General features: G+C 38.0%; 1 protein-coding gene across 1 annotated transcript in view; it reads left to right on the top strand.

Moving 5' to 3' along the window:
• The first annotated feature begins 2,089 nt into the window (after nt 1–2,089).
• LOC107266992 (neural cell adhesion molecule 2) overlaps nt 2,090–12,540 on the top strand; it is a 64,891-nt gene continuing 54,440 nt past the window's right edge. Inside the window, exon 1 of the mRNA XM_015738137.2 lies at nt 2,090–2,967. The gene's annotated coding sequence lies outside the window, so the exon portion shown is untranslated. The remainder of the gene's footprint in view (nt 2,968–12,540) is intronic.

The following is a 12,540-nucleotide window of genomic DNA, read 5'->3' on the forward strand; positions in this document are numbered from 1 at the left end:
TTTCGCCATGCCCCCCCCCTAGAACGGGTGGTTGTTCATCCCCAAATCTGCTTTCTCGAGGATCCTTCTTTGAGCTTCTCGAGCTTCTCCAGATAGAAGCAATCGTCTCCAGAAAATAACAGATATCATCGAGAAGGTTCTCCGTGATCCGTATTTTGATACTTCAAGTGACACAATCCAAATTAGAGATTTCACGGTTAGGTTTCGTGAATCAGGTTGAACGTGGCAACCTTACATTAGAAGGATTTACCTACCGACTTATGACTTACCTCGTAATTTACCTATACCCATAGAGAACATCACCTCAATGCACAAATATCACCCGGTGACAGCTTTATCCTTGACAGCCGTCTAATCCTTGGAATATCTACTCGCAGGGTTGTCATTCCATTAGACATTAACATACGACAGCTATTGTATCACAGCGAGTCTTTGATGGTGGAGCGACGTTGTGACACTGCCTTGCATAAAGCTTAGCTTTGGAATTTCAAATGGGAAATTGCAGAGGTTTCACATATGTGCAGCTGGGAGCAAAGAGGACCATCAAAAATATTACAAATTATGCTATTACGCTACAGGCAGGAGGGTCGTTAATTCTCGCTAGTGTACGACGTAAAGAAAAAAAGTATGGAAGCACGTATTGAAAATTTCTCCACTTCATCGAGACTCTTTGAATTTCGTACGTACTCGAACATGAAAACTTATTCATGCGGGGGGAGAGGGTAGGTTTTTTTTTTTTTTCGTGCACAACCAGAAACTACATAACCTGATTGTTATGAAAATTATAATGCTTCGGTGACGTCACGCCCAGGTAGTGGGCGACGTCAACCAACACGAGACGTAATCGAACCTCCGGTATAAGAATGGCGATTTCCCTGAGCTGTGGATGAGTACGTGTCAGGCTTACCTTCGTAAGGATTTTACCAGGATCCAATATTAATTCGTTAAAGTAACGGAAACCGATTAAAAGTAATAAGTTCGATCATTAGTCAAATGCCGTCGAAATGGGGCAAATTCAAATTTAACGGTTAATGGGAAAGTTCGGCTCGTGCGTTTCGAAATTGAAGAGCCGGGCTTTACGGGTGGAAGCCGTTGCCTTGGTCGATGGAGTTTCGTCAGCGATACTAATAGCCAATTCAACTCCCGTAAGGTAGGCAGCAAGGCAGCGAGGCAGCTAGGCAAGGCAGGTTAACCTTACCTTACCCACTTCAATTGCTGATGCTCCCAGCCTCCTGGATTTGCCAAACGAGCCCGTTTACTCTTGCTAAGGTGAGCAGAGGGAACGATTTGTCCTCTTTACCTCGATTCCACCCTCGTGTCCTCCTGAACACCCCAAGCGCCCACTCTCTTATCATCTTAGAACGGAAGGTACACGAGGAAAACGAATCGGTACTGTAATGAAGCTTGCCATTCGAACTACGTCGCGCATTTCGATTAAGAGTCGAGATTGAAAAATTTCGTAATTCAGGCGCCATTATTATTAGAAGTCGAATTCTTTCAGCCGTATCTGACATTAGTTCCGTATTGAGATATGTATAATGAGATTACTAATATTAACAATGTCAATGTTTACATTGTATAGATATACGATGAAAAAGTTTTAAATGACCATCAGAAATATTTTTGGTGTGATAGAGTTGCACTTTCGTCGTGTCAATATTTGTCTGGATGAAACGATAAGACTACTCGGAGAAAGAAATTTTCTTCGGTAAAAAACTACGTTGAACGTCACGTTAAAATGTCATTCTTGTATCTACCCATGTCTAACCTTCAGTCGTTTCCACTTAAGGCACCATAAGTCTACCTTAATCACTCAATCATTCAACTGTTTTGAACAAAAGAAAATAATAGTGACTCTGCAGTAAGCAGATACCGGATGTATGTGGATTCTGCAGGTGGGACCGTTGCGATGAAAAAAAGAGTTGATTTTCATGGAAAAAAAAAAATGATGAAGTAGCGGGGGCATTTCGTGGTAGGGAGGTGCTTAGGGATGTACGGCTAGAAGGGACTGGCAGGGGGTTGAGTTCTTTAAGGCAGGGGGCATGCGCGGCATCCAGGGGTGCAGAACAGCTCAGGGGTTAGTCTCTTGCTAACACGACGACGTGTCGCGCGCACTGCTATCGCTGGAGATTCTCATTTCGGTTTGGCTCGCGGCTTTTTCGAAACGCGACAATTATTAAATCAATACTGGAGTGACGTTGGATGCACATCGAAGGGTTGCGTGGCTGGTGATGTGCAGGAGTGCGTGATAATAACGAGACAAAATATTAGAGCTGTAATAATTTAGTGAAAAATACCGGGCGCGGGAGATATGAACTTTATCTTACGAGTCTCAGATACAGATACCTTATCCTGAGGAACGCTCTAGGGCCTAGGCCAGTCGCACAAGTGCAAAGTTTAAGAGTTATATTGCAAAAGTGAAACCTACGAATTTTCTACTCTCGTGAAAGATTTAAAAAGTGTGTTTCGAAAAATCAAGAAAAGATATGAAGTTTAGTGGGGTCTAACTTTATGGTTTTTTTTTATCTTTAAACCGCGCGCAAATGGAATAATGATCGACGAGGATTCTGTGATATTGACACCGAAATTTTACTTCGTCACGGGTATCCAAAGGAATAAGACTGTCTGAAGTATTGAGCGAGTGTTTATTAGCCTTCCGGAACATTTTCCGGTTGGAATCGGAAACTCATTTTCTACAGTCTCTTCCCCGTTTCTTACGGGACACAGTTACTATCTCTTTGACAAATAGTGAAAAACAGAGAAAGAAGCGGTGAAACTGAGACAATTGTCAATGATAATTCAATTCGTGGACTTGGTGGAAAATTATCGGTCCATTTCGTTGTTTCGAACTTATGTGCATAGAGATTAAATTGTGAACGGAGAGTGGATCGTGGCAAGGATTTGGAATTTGCCAGATTACCTGAAGCTCAGGAAGTTCTACTCTGCGACAGTCCAATAAATTTCCAGGTACGACGCCGATTACAGATTTAATCGATCTCTCGGTTTACTCGGTCGGTAGGGATATCTAGTAGCTGCGTCGCTGTGAATATTCTGATCCGACGTGCAGATCGAATTATGCGGAAATCCGCAATACCTACAATTGTGACGTAATACGTAATTGTTAACAATCCTGATATCGTCGGTGTGAGATATCGCTCTAATTCCTGGCAAACTTTGTCCTGATGGGTCGTGAGTAACGCAAGGGAATTACAGCAAATAGAGTGTTGCCAAAGTCACCTGCATAATAAACAAAGAACCCTCACGACGTCCGCTCAAATAGCGAAATGGAGGTGTAGTTAGGACGGGTACAGTGATGGAATAAAGAAATACACGAGACTACCCTATGCAATTTTTAGAGGAACACCATCGCGTAACTGAATGACAATCTATCGACCAGACCTGACTTATTTCAAAATGCGACGCAGTATAGGGTTTAACAGTTTATTGATATTTTATATCTTTCTCTGAACTCATCGATATGCAGCTTTTATTTTTCTCTCTCTCGCAGTGATATTTCGTGCTTTTGCATTACAATTGAATCACGAAGTAAATTGGGTAGGATTTTTTAGTGCCGTCAGCGATAGAAATGATAAGCCTGTACGTTTAGTACGAGCAATAATATTATTATTGGCATCTCATAAATTATCATGGCTGTGCAAATTAAATTATTATTTCACTGATCCGATTCGGCAGGTCTCATTACTTGCAGTATTGAAACTAGCAACCATAAACAATTACATTGTTAATTAATGAATCCGAGTACAATTAGTTCATGTCACGACCTATAGGTCTTCGCATTTTGACATTTGACATAATTCCCATTATCGATTATTTAAAAAAATCGACCTGCACATTTCCCAACAGTTTCTGTAATTTAATAGGAATAATGCATTAACACATTTTTGGGAATGAATCGCAGTGGAAAAATTCTGTTTGAGAGCAATAATCGCTTGTAAAATACAAGACATACGTTGTTATGTTAATTTTTGTTATAAATGGTGTAATATCTTTATTTCTTCTTTTTCTTTTTAGAAGTATGTCAGTCATTGCGCTCCGTCGTATCCCTTTCATATCCCCTGGCAGCTCTACCCTGTTGCCAAGTCGATAAAGCTTTTTTTTTTATCTAATTCCTTCAAAAGGTGTCTACGATACTGTTCACTTTTATTTATAAAAGTCCGCATTGCTATTTTGAGCTCGTTTTCCGTACAGGCTCCATTGCAGCATTTTTACATATCCTCGTGAATGAAAGAGCTTCCGCAAAGCTTGCTACCCATACAAGGATACCATCCCTTTTGCATTGCGATAAAACGCAGCAGCAGCGGCATTTAATTTGTTAGAACGGAATTATCAATTCACCTTTGACGGAGCCTCACGTGAGAACTGCTCAAGGATAGGAACTTTAACAAAGTCAATGCCTATTTCACGAGAGGTCGTAATACCGGGCATTTCGTTTTATGCGAGCCAGCATAATCCTTATCGGGTGTATTAACCGTAATCTTAGCTGTTAAATGGGCTTTAGTAAGGATTTTCTGCATTAACGCCCGTTGCGGAAGTTAAGAGGAGAGCCTTGTATCTGCTTGTCTGGATAAAGGGCCGAGGAAGATCGTCTGACAATAAACTTTCTCAACATGGATTGCTTCGATTCGATACACATGACACAAACTGTATGACGCCTCCGATAAAGGGCGAACGTCGCATTTTTTATAGCAGCCATTGACAACGATTTGAGGGGATCAAATTCTGATGTGAAAATTTTGGATTTTTATATCTATGATTAACACAGACTCCGGTATCCAAATATTCCACGTCTCGTGCCGAATAGACATTGAAGTGTGCAATCATGAACCAAACAATTTCGGTAATTCAGCCGGAAGAAAATTGTTCGGTCGTATCTTCCGTTATCTGAACACCTATAGGCACCTAACTTAACCTTCCTTAGTGAAAGAATCACGCAGCACGTTACTGATGGTGCTATCAATGTTTCATCGGAGAGAAAACTTCGAAGGCGCAACGGGAATGTATTAACTTTGCATTACGAAATGTTCGTGACTCCGTTTTCGTGGCGTAGATATTTGGACTAAATGGCGAGTAAGTAAGCAGTCATGGGATGAACTTTCCGTGAGTCGTTCTTTGGGAATTAATAGGGACGTCGGTGATTTATTGAGCTCTAGATAAGGCCAATCCGGTGGATTCCTAGCACGCGGTAGGGATTGATAATATTATTTTTTTTTCTCGAAAAGGACTGTTTCCGTATTCGAGGCGTGATAAGAGAATTGCATTTCACTGCATGTTTCTATTCCATATGGCGTTAGAACAGGCAAGACAAAGCAGAAGACCGGCATGTGAATGTAAAAGCCAGAAGCCAGACATTCTGCAACTGTTGACCAGTACGGTCAGAGGCAGTCTTTTGCATAACATATACATACTGGAAAAACGGATTACTGCAATTTCACATGCAAAATTTATTACCTGAAATTGTCTGAAAATTGCCCAGAGTAAAGATCCAGAGCGGGGTGGCCGGTCATCCTTTTTTACAATAAATTGGCGTTCATAATTTCGAACGAATTTTAGTCATGCAAATACAATTATTTCGGAAGGCATGAGTAATTTATCTTTTTTTTTTCGTTTTTAATTACAAAACGCCTGATACGAGAAAGAATATCCCGTCACGAGTATTACGTTCGACAACCATTATATTACTGTCTATAACTCAAGCAAGGAGTCATATGTTTCGGTTCTCACTGAGACACTTTTTCTTCTTTTCCTACCTTTCTGTACTATTGTGTCTTCTTATTTTTTTTTTTATCTCATTTACTATTCTTAAAGCAAGGCTCAATTTATTTCTGTCTATTTGGTTCTCGTGACTTCGTCGGTAATTTATACGATTCTTTTTTTTTTATTTCCTTTCTGCCGTCAGCCAAATAAATTGTTTGTAAGTTATTTTGTCTTGTTGAATATCAGGACCAACTATTTCGTTTACTATTCGTTTTGCTCTCATGATCGGTGTATTATCAGTAGTATCCACGTAACGTTTTATATCTTTCGTTCGAAATTCTTCGAATCGCGCGCACGTGCGTTAGATATGGCATTCCGTGCTAAGATTACGTGTGTCAGAGCTAATGAAATTAGTCAGTAATGACGGCACGCGTTGCTGTTTGTTTATTCATTTGGGGAGGTGGCTACATTTGCGTAACGTTTGCGAAACGATATAAGAAGGTTAATGAAGGAGTGACTTTTTTTCTGTACATTCAGCTGGTGAGTTTCTTTGACGGTCACGTATGCGTGTATGGTAGCAAATCAAATATTCAGGAAAGAACCTATATATTTAAGGGATAATCTCCTGCGCATCTGTCGTTGTCATAAAATATTCCTCTAGGCTTCCCTGTACGGCGGACAATCCCCAAAGCAGCGGTTAGTCATGCGCGACGAATAAGTAACCTAAACAGATTACACGCTGATTGCCCGAATCGTTCTACGGGTGTCTCCCTCCTTCGACCCTTACGACTCCTGTTTCGGGGGCTCGAATTGCATCGCGGAAAGCAGCAGATGTCGCGACTCATTTTTTTTCCGGGGGATGCTGCAAACGGAATGCGTTTAATGGTCGTGGCAGAGACTGTAGCGAATTCCTCGAGGGTGAGCCTGACAAGCGTGTTAGGGGTGATTCGTAAAATTTAGCTTGGGCGTCCGAAAGATCAAGTATTTTCTGTCTGCAGATTACTTCTGAGTCTGGTCATGAGAATTCGAGCTTTTGAAATTAGGTTGAACTTCTCATGAGAGAATCTTTCCTTTTTCTCTTCCAGTAGAAAGAACATTATTGATGAAAATTCGTTTTTCGGATAGACGAATTAAAAATTCGAGGGATTGACTTTCTTGTCTCGCGAATACACGAGTTTTCATAAAACTTGTCCGAAGGACAAATTTGTCTAAGATTTTACAGAGAAGACCGTTGGATTTTTTTTTATTTGTCGAAATTCTCAATTTTCGTGGTACTCTTAATATCGGGCTGATTTTCTCAATGACATCTTTTTTTTCTGATATTTTCTCAATATGTTGTATTCGAACTCTTAAAACAATCATATGTGGGAGAAGTCGATTTTTAGGGACTACAAACAAAATTCGTATATCGAAATGTAAACAAACGCTTTCACTTTTTCCTATGTAAGCATTTGTTTTTCAAATTGAGAGAAAGGTGAATTTCCGAGATCATTAGGTGGACGAAGTTAAAAGAAGAGGCGTCACTGTCGGCATGGTCGGACTTCCGGAATTCTGACGCTCTATACATATAAATTATTCCGCATGACAAGTCGTGTCTCGTACAGGTCTCTCAGACAATTTTTGAGTGCTCCCGAGTGTTTTAGCTTGAAGTGGACGGAGAAAAAATGACAAGCGACAAGAGGTAGCATCATCCCTCACAAGATCAAACGGTTACTATGGGAGTAACTTCAATGCACTCGAGAAACTGCGAGCAAGGGGCCCCCTACGTGCGTTACTTGGCAGATCGCTTAGATTTTATGGGCAATTTACGTTATCGCTGCGCGTAGGAGAAGTTTTCGAAGGGAAGTCCCTGCACGGTGATAAGGAATAATTGCAATTTATCGAAGCCACTGCAAGTCTAGTGACTCATAAAGCAATTCTCGAAAAATTGAGTGGGCCTATACCGTCGCGTACGAGTAAAATTCGATTGATCTCATCCTTCTCACTGTTCGAAGCATCGCCTTCTTTTACTTTGGCAAATATAGAAAAAGCAAGGGGAGCGACCGAAGCTTGGACATAGTTAAATTTACCGAAAGTGAAACGATCATATTGAATTTTTCTTTTTTTATTACTAAGGGTCGGGACCAAAGTGCGAGTATATTGGAAGGAAACTTTCTTTATTTCAGTTTGAAAATATATTTTCTTTCTTCTTTATAGTATATAGCGCCTTCTGCGTTCAGTCACAAGTTAAGTTTCCGTGATACGAGATTTTTCAACTGAAACGATGACCACGTGGAATTGATATTTGGCGACTCTTAAATGTGTAAAATGGACGTTCCCGTGAGTTGAGACCGGAGTTCACGACAGCGTCTAGCATTTACCAACGGTAGACGAAGTGACGGGAATAAATATTACAAGAGGCTTTCTCTATTCTCTCCTCTTTTCTCTCTATCACGACTGTGTACGTACAGCGAACGCTTTCAGCGCTATACAATTATGAAATTAACGCAGCCAACCGAGTGCGTCGTAGCGGCTGGATGGTTGGTGCAAGGTGACAATTGCATTTACGAACAGAGGTTAGCCATCGTTGAATTTTCACAACTGCGTCATTACTAGTCATTCTTGTATAATCGAAAATTAAGCACGTGAATGGTACGTGCTAATTAGGAAAATGAACGAAAAAGTGGTCGTATTAAAGTCAGTGGAAACGGACCGAAAAACAATTTCACCTAAGGGGCCAGAACGACGAGAAATTCGTTGAATCGACTTCCCTTTTCTTTATGCTTCAGTTTACATCTAATGTGTACAGAAATGCTAGCTTATCGATCGCGCCCGTTCTAGTTATTCAATTTGAAGAGAAGGCTAGTAGAATTTTTCCATCTTTTCTCTCAGCATCCAACTGATCTGGTTAGGTTAACAATGTAATTAAGGTGTGTTAACGAAATACGAAACGCGCGTACAATATCTTTGTTATTGGTACGTGATGTGGCTTTGCTCTCGCGCAGACTCTAATGAAGCGCTACTGCTGGTCTGGAACGTAATTAACCTTGACTTTGCGGACTGGTTTAATTTCTTCCTGTCGTTGTGTTTCCGAGTAAAACTTTAGCCGAGTGCGTGTCACGTGGCGTGTCTGAAAGTTACGAAAACTCGTTTATGTACTGGGAGTGCGTAAACAAGAATTATTCATTGTTCGCATTAGGAAATAGATTAATGTTAAATACACTTCCTACCTTTTGTCACGTGAAAGCAGTTACCCACTTCCTTCTCAGTGCTTACCCAGATTCCCATTAGGATGCTGGAGCACCGGATTCTCCCAGGAAGATCATAGAGTTACGGGGATCTGGGAAATATTTATTGCTCCATTCTACATCCTTTGAGCATAACGGCTAAGTACGTACAATAATTAACTGCACTGCGTTATACAGAAAATTCAAGTGAATCAAAGTGGATGCAGAATCCATATTAAAGCATAATAGTATTATACATCACCATTAAGCATTTACTATCTTTTTCATGTCATTTATGTAAGCTTTTGAAATGTGAAGCTGAGCTCTGCACGTTTAATAATTAACAGTAGGAGAATATGCGGTAAAACGACTACTGAAAGTACGACTACCGTTTCACCGCTTACTGTTACGAGTAACTTTTTTTTTTAAATTCTAACCTACAAACTTGACCTCGAATAACAATTTTACAAAGCGTGGAAGGCTAAATACAATTGTGACAGTTTGTATTTGCCAATTGCTCTTAGTGAACCTCTTGTAGTTTGCGATTTGTAGCTTTCATAAAGTTCAATTGCACACGAACATTGCTTTTACGCGGTCGGTGAGAAATGGGATTTGAATTTAATTAAAACATCCTAGTTTACATCTCGTAAAAAAAGTATTTTCATAACTTTTCTTAAATTAGGTATAAGCTGATTTTACTGTTCGGGGACTGTATGGGAATAAGTACAATCTGTCAGTTTTAATGAGCAATTTTACTTTTATCTTACATCCAAGTTCTTTCTATATAATCGCGTTTAATAAAACATTTTTGTAACGATGCCAACAAAAGAGTTAAGTATATTCATATAAAATATAAATTACGTGTAATTCACAGATCTTTTGACATGCAAATAAGTATAGACGGATAATTAATTATTTATTTATTCCATTATAGTTTGGAAGTGCAACCTTTTCATTGGTTCAAATATTTTATGTATATTTATATGAAGTCAAACGTTTCGTATTCATTTATCATTCAGCCGATGCCAACGCGATAACTACATTTGATAAATAGCAATTATCACTATAAATTTTACTTCTGCCGACATTTGAAGTTTATCCTGTCATTTCGAATTAAGCGGCTTATCATCTTTAGTTTTAACTTACTACGTGTGTATGCTACGTATATTAATTTTATCTGCTTCGGTTCCGACGATAAAATATTGCTTGCAACAGAAACTCTTGATGTATTGCCCAGACCAAAACTTTCTACTTATGAACTTTGCCATAGACATCCAATAGAGAAGAAAGAAACATGACTTTTAGTAATTCGGTAAATAGCATCGAAATTTCTGAAATGCTCCATCGTTATATTAATTACGTAGTCAAGTAGCTATTTAAACTTTATTAATATCCATTGTAATACAGTATGGTAGAATTTAATCGAGAGACGATTCAAAGATGCGTTCCAATTAGATCCTAATTAACTATGTATAATAACTGATAGTAACGAAATGAAAAGATTAAAATTTTGATATGATATTTAAACGTCGAAACGTTCAATTATTGGTTGTGTACAAGTAGATAACGATAATATGATGATATGAATAACATGAATAAGGGAACAGTAGAAACAGAAGCAGATAAGAAAGGTCTATACATTATATAATATATATTATTCGAAAGTTAGTCGGTATTGGCTTTATGACATTATTGCATAACTAGTTCTAAAATAAAGTATATTATACTGAGGATGGATTAATCTAAGATTTCAATCTGATTATATTCTCGAGTATACGGGAAAAAGAAATTTAATTAATTTTTGAATTATGTAAAATTGGAATACTTTATAGGTATGTGTACCTAATATATTTGTTACAAGAGAAATACGTAATATATTCTTTGTACTTCTTTTATAACGTAACATGTAAAATACTCTTGTTTTTTATTTTAGTAAATTAGAATAATAATAATTAGGAAAGAAAACAAATTCTTGTTACGTTATAAACACAGCAACCTGGACTACTCGTACATTCATTATCGCAAAAACAGGAGGCGAACGTGTAGGAGCGCGTATGTTTGTCTGTATAAAAAATTGCAGATGCTAGATTGAATTTTAAATGAAAAATTAAATTTTAAATACAAACGAGGTAGTGAATTAACCAGAATGAACTTTAATTAATTAAATCTGAAAAAAAGATTCTAGTTTTAGATCTAAGTAAGACTAAGATTCTTTAATGTATCTAAACCTGTTATTTTAAAATTTAATAAAAAACATATTTTTTTGTTTGTAAAATCGTTACGTAAGACCTTTCAGACACTAACAGTTTGCTGTGCCGATTTTGTGACAAAAATGTGCCATTATATTTTGTTCTTTTCTTACCATTATTTGTGATGTAGTTTGAGAAGAAAAGCAGTGCAGCCTTTAATAGAATTCACGTGCGCTTTACGAATACTTTGGCGCATACTGTACTGGATCAGAATGACATAAGCCGACTCGAGCTTCACACTAATCCAGCAAAACCTCAGGCATGAACTACTTTATTCTGTGACATTTTTTTATTTTCTGTTTTAACTTACCCCAGTTACTAATTTAGTGATTGTGACGGTGAAATCCATATGTGGACACTATAATGATATAGGGGAAATTATACATATAGGCGGCATAGGGAATAACAGGGAAAACGTATGCCGTCTGCGACACCTTTTCCCTACTAAATTTATTGATCTCCAAGTATTATGTATTTATTGAAAGCTGAAACCATGTAAATCTATCGTTTCCAGATCATTTAATTGGTACTCCTGTTAACCGTAGAATAAATTTTGTTTTTTGGAAATAAAAGAAATTCGTATTAATTCACAAAACTAAATGGAAAAAATGTGATTTCTCGAAGATTTTCTGCTATGACTATGTTAACGTATTCAAGATGACCAACGTAACCTAGTAGAACTACATTGACTTTCTTTATTTGCTTTCAGATGAAATTGTATGAAATCATTTTTTTAATACAAACTTTATATCACTCTATGGATATTATCGTTTTGTATTCTAGCTGGTAAAGTTTATTATTGCGTCTGTTCGTGGGGTAATTTTTTCCGGACATTACTCAGGGCTATGTTTATTTACCACTTTTGTATCTGGGCTCAAGTTAGGTTGCAAAGTTAGCCCAATATTGACTTATCCCATCATTTTTTCTGGGACCCACATTCCCTTCCAAACTGGACCCAATAGTAGTTCTATGAAAATATGACGTATACCTAGCTAGTTAAAAATATAAATAATATTGAAGTTGGACTATATTTAGGTAACTATACACATATACAGGGTGAACCACGGATCGTGATCAGTAGAGATTACTTTGTTATTAGCAGTCCGATCGAAAATGTTTTTATCAGTTTTTGCATGGTTTCAAGAGAGCTTTAACGTGATAGTGAAAAATTGCTGGTCAACTCTTTTTTTAAATGTTTTTTCAAGGTTACCTTGAATTTTTTGCAACTGAACATATAATTTTTTTACGCCTGTCTGTTAGAGGATTTCAAGACGAATCCGGCACATGTAAGGACATGACATTTTTTTCATCTGGTTCGAAAGAAAATTAAAAAACTAAATACTCCTTATCACAAGGAGAATCACAGCTAC

Source organism: Cephus cinctus, unplaced genomic scaffold (assembly GCF_000341935.2).
Source record: "Cephus cinctus unplaced genomic scaffold, Ccin1 Ccin1_scaffold0025, whole genome shotgun sequence".
NCBI classification, from domain to species: Eukaryota; Metazoa; Arthropoda; class Insecta; order Hymenoptera; family Cephidae; genus Cephus; species Cephus cinctus.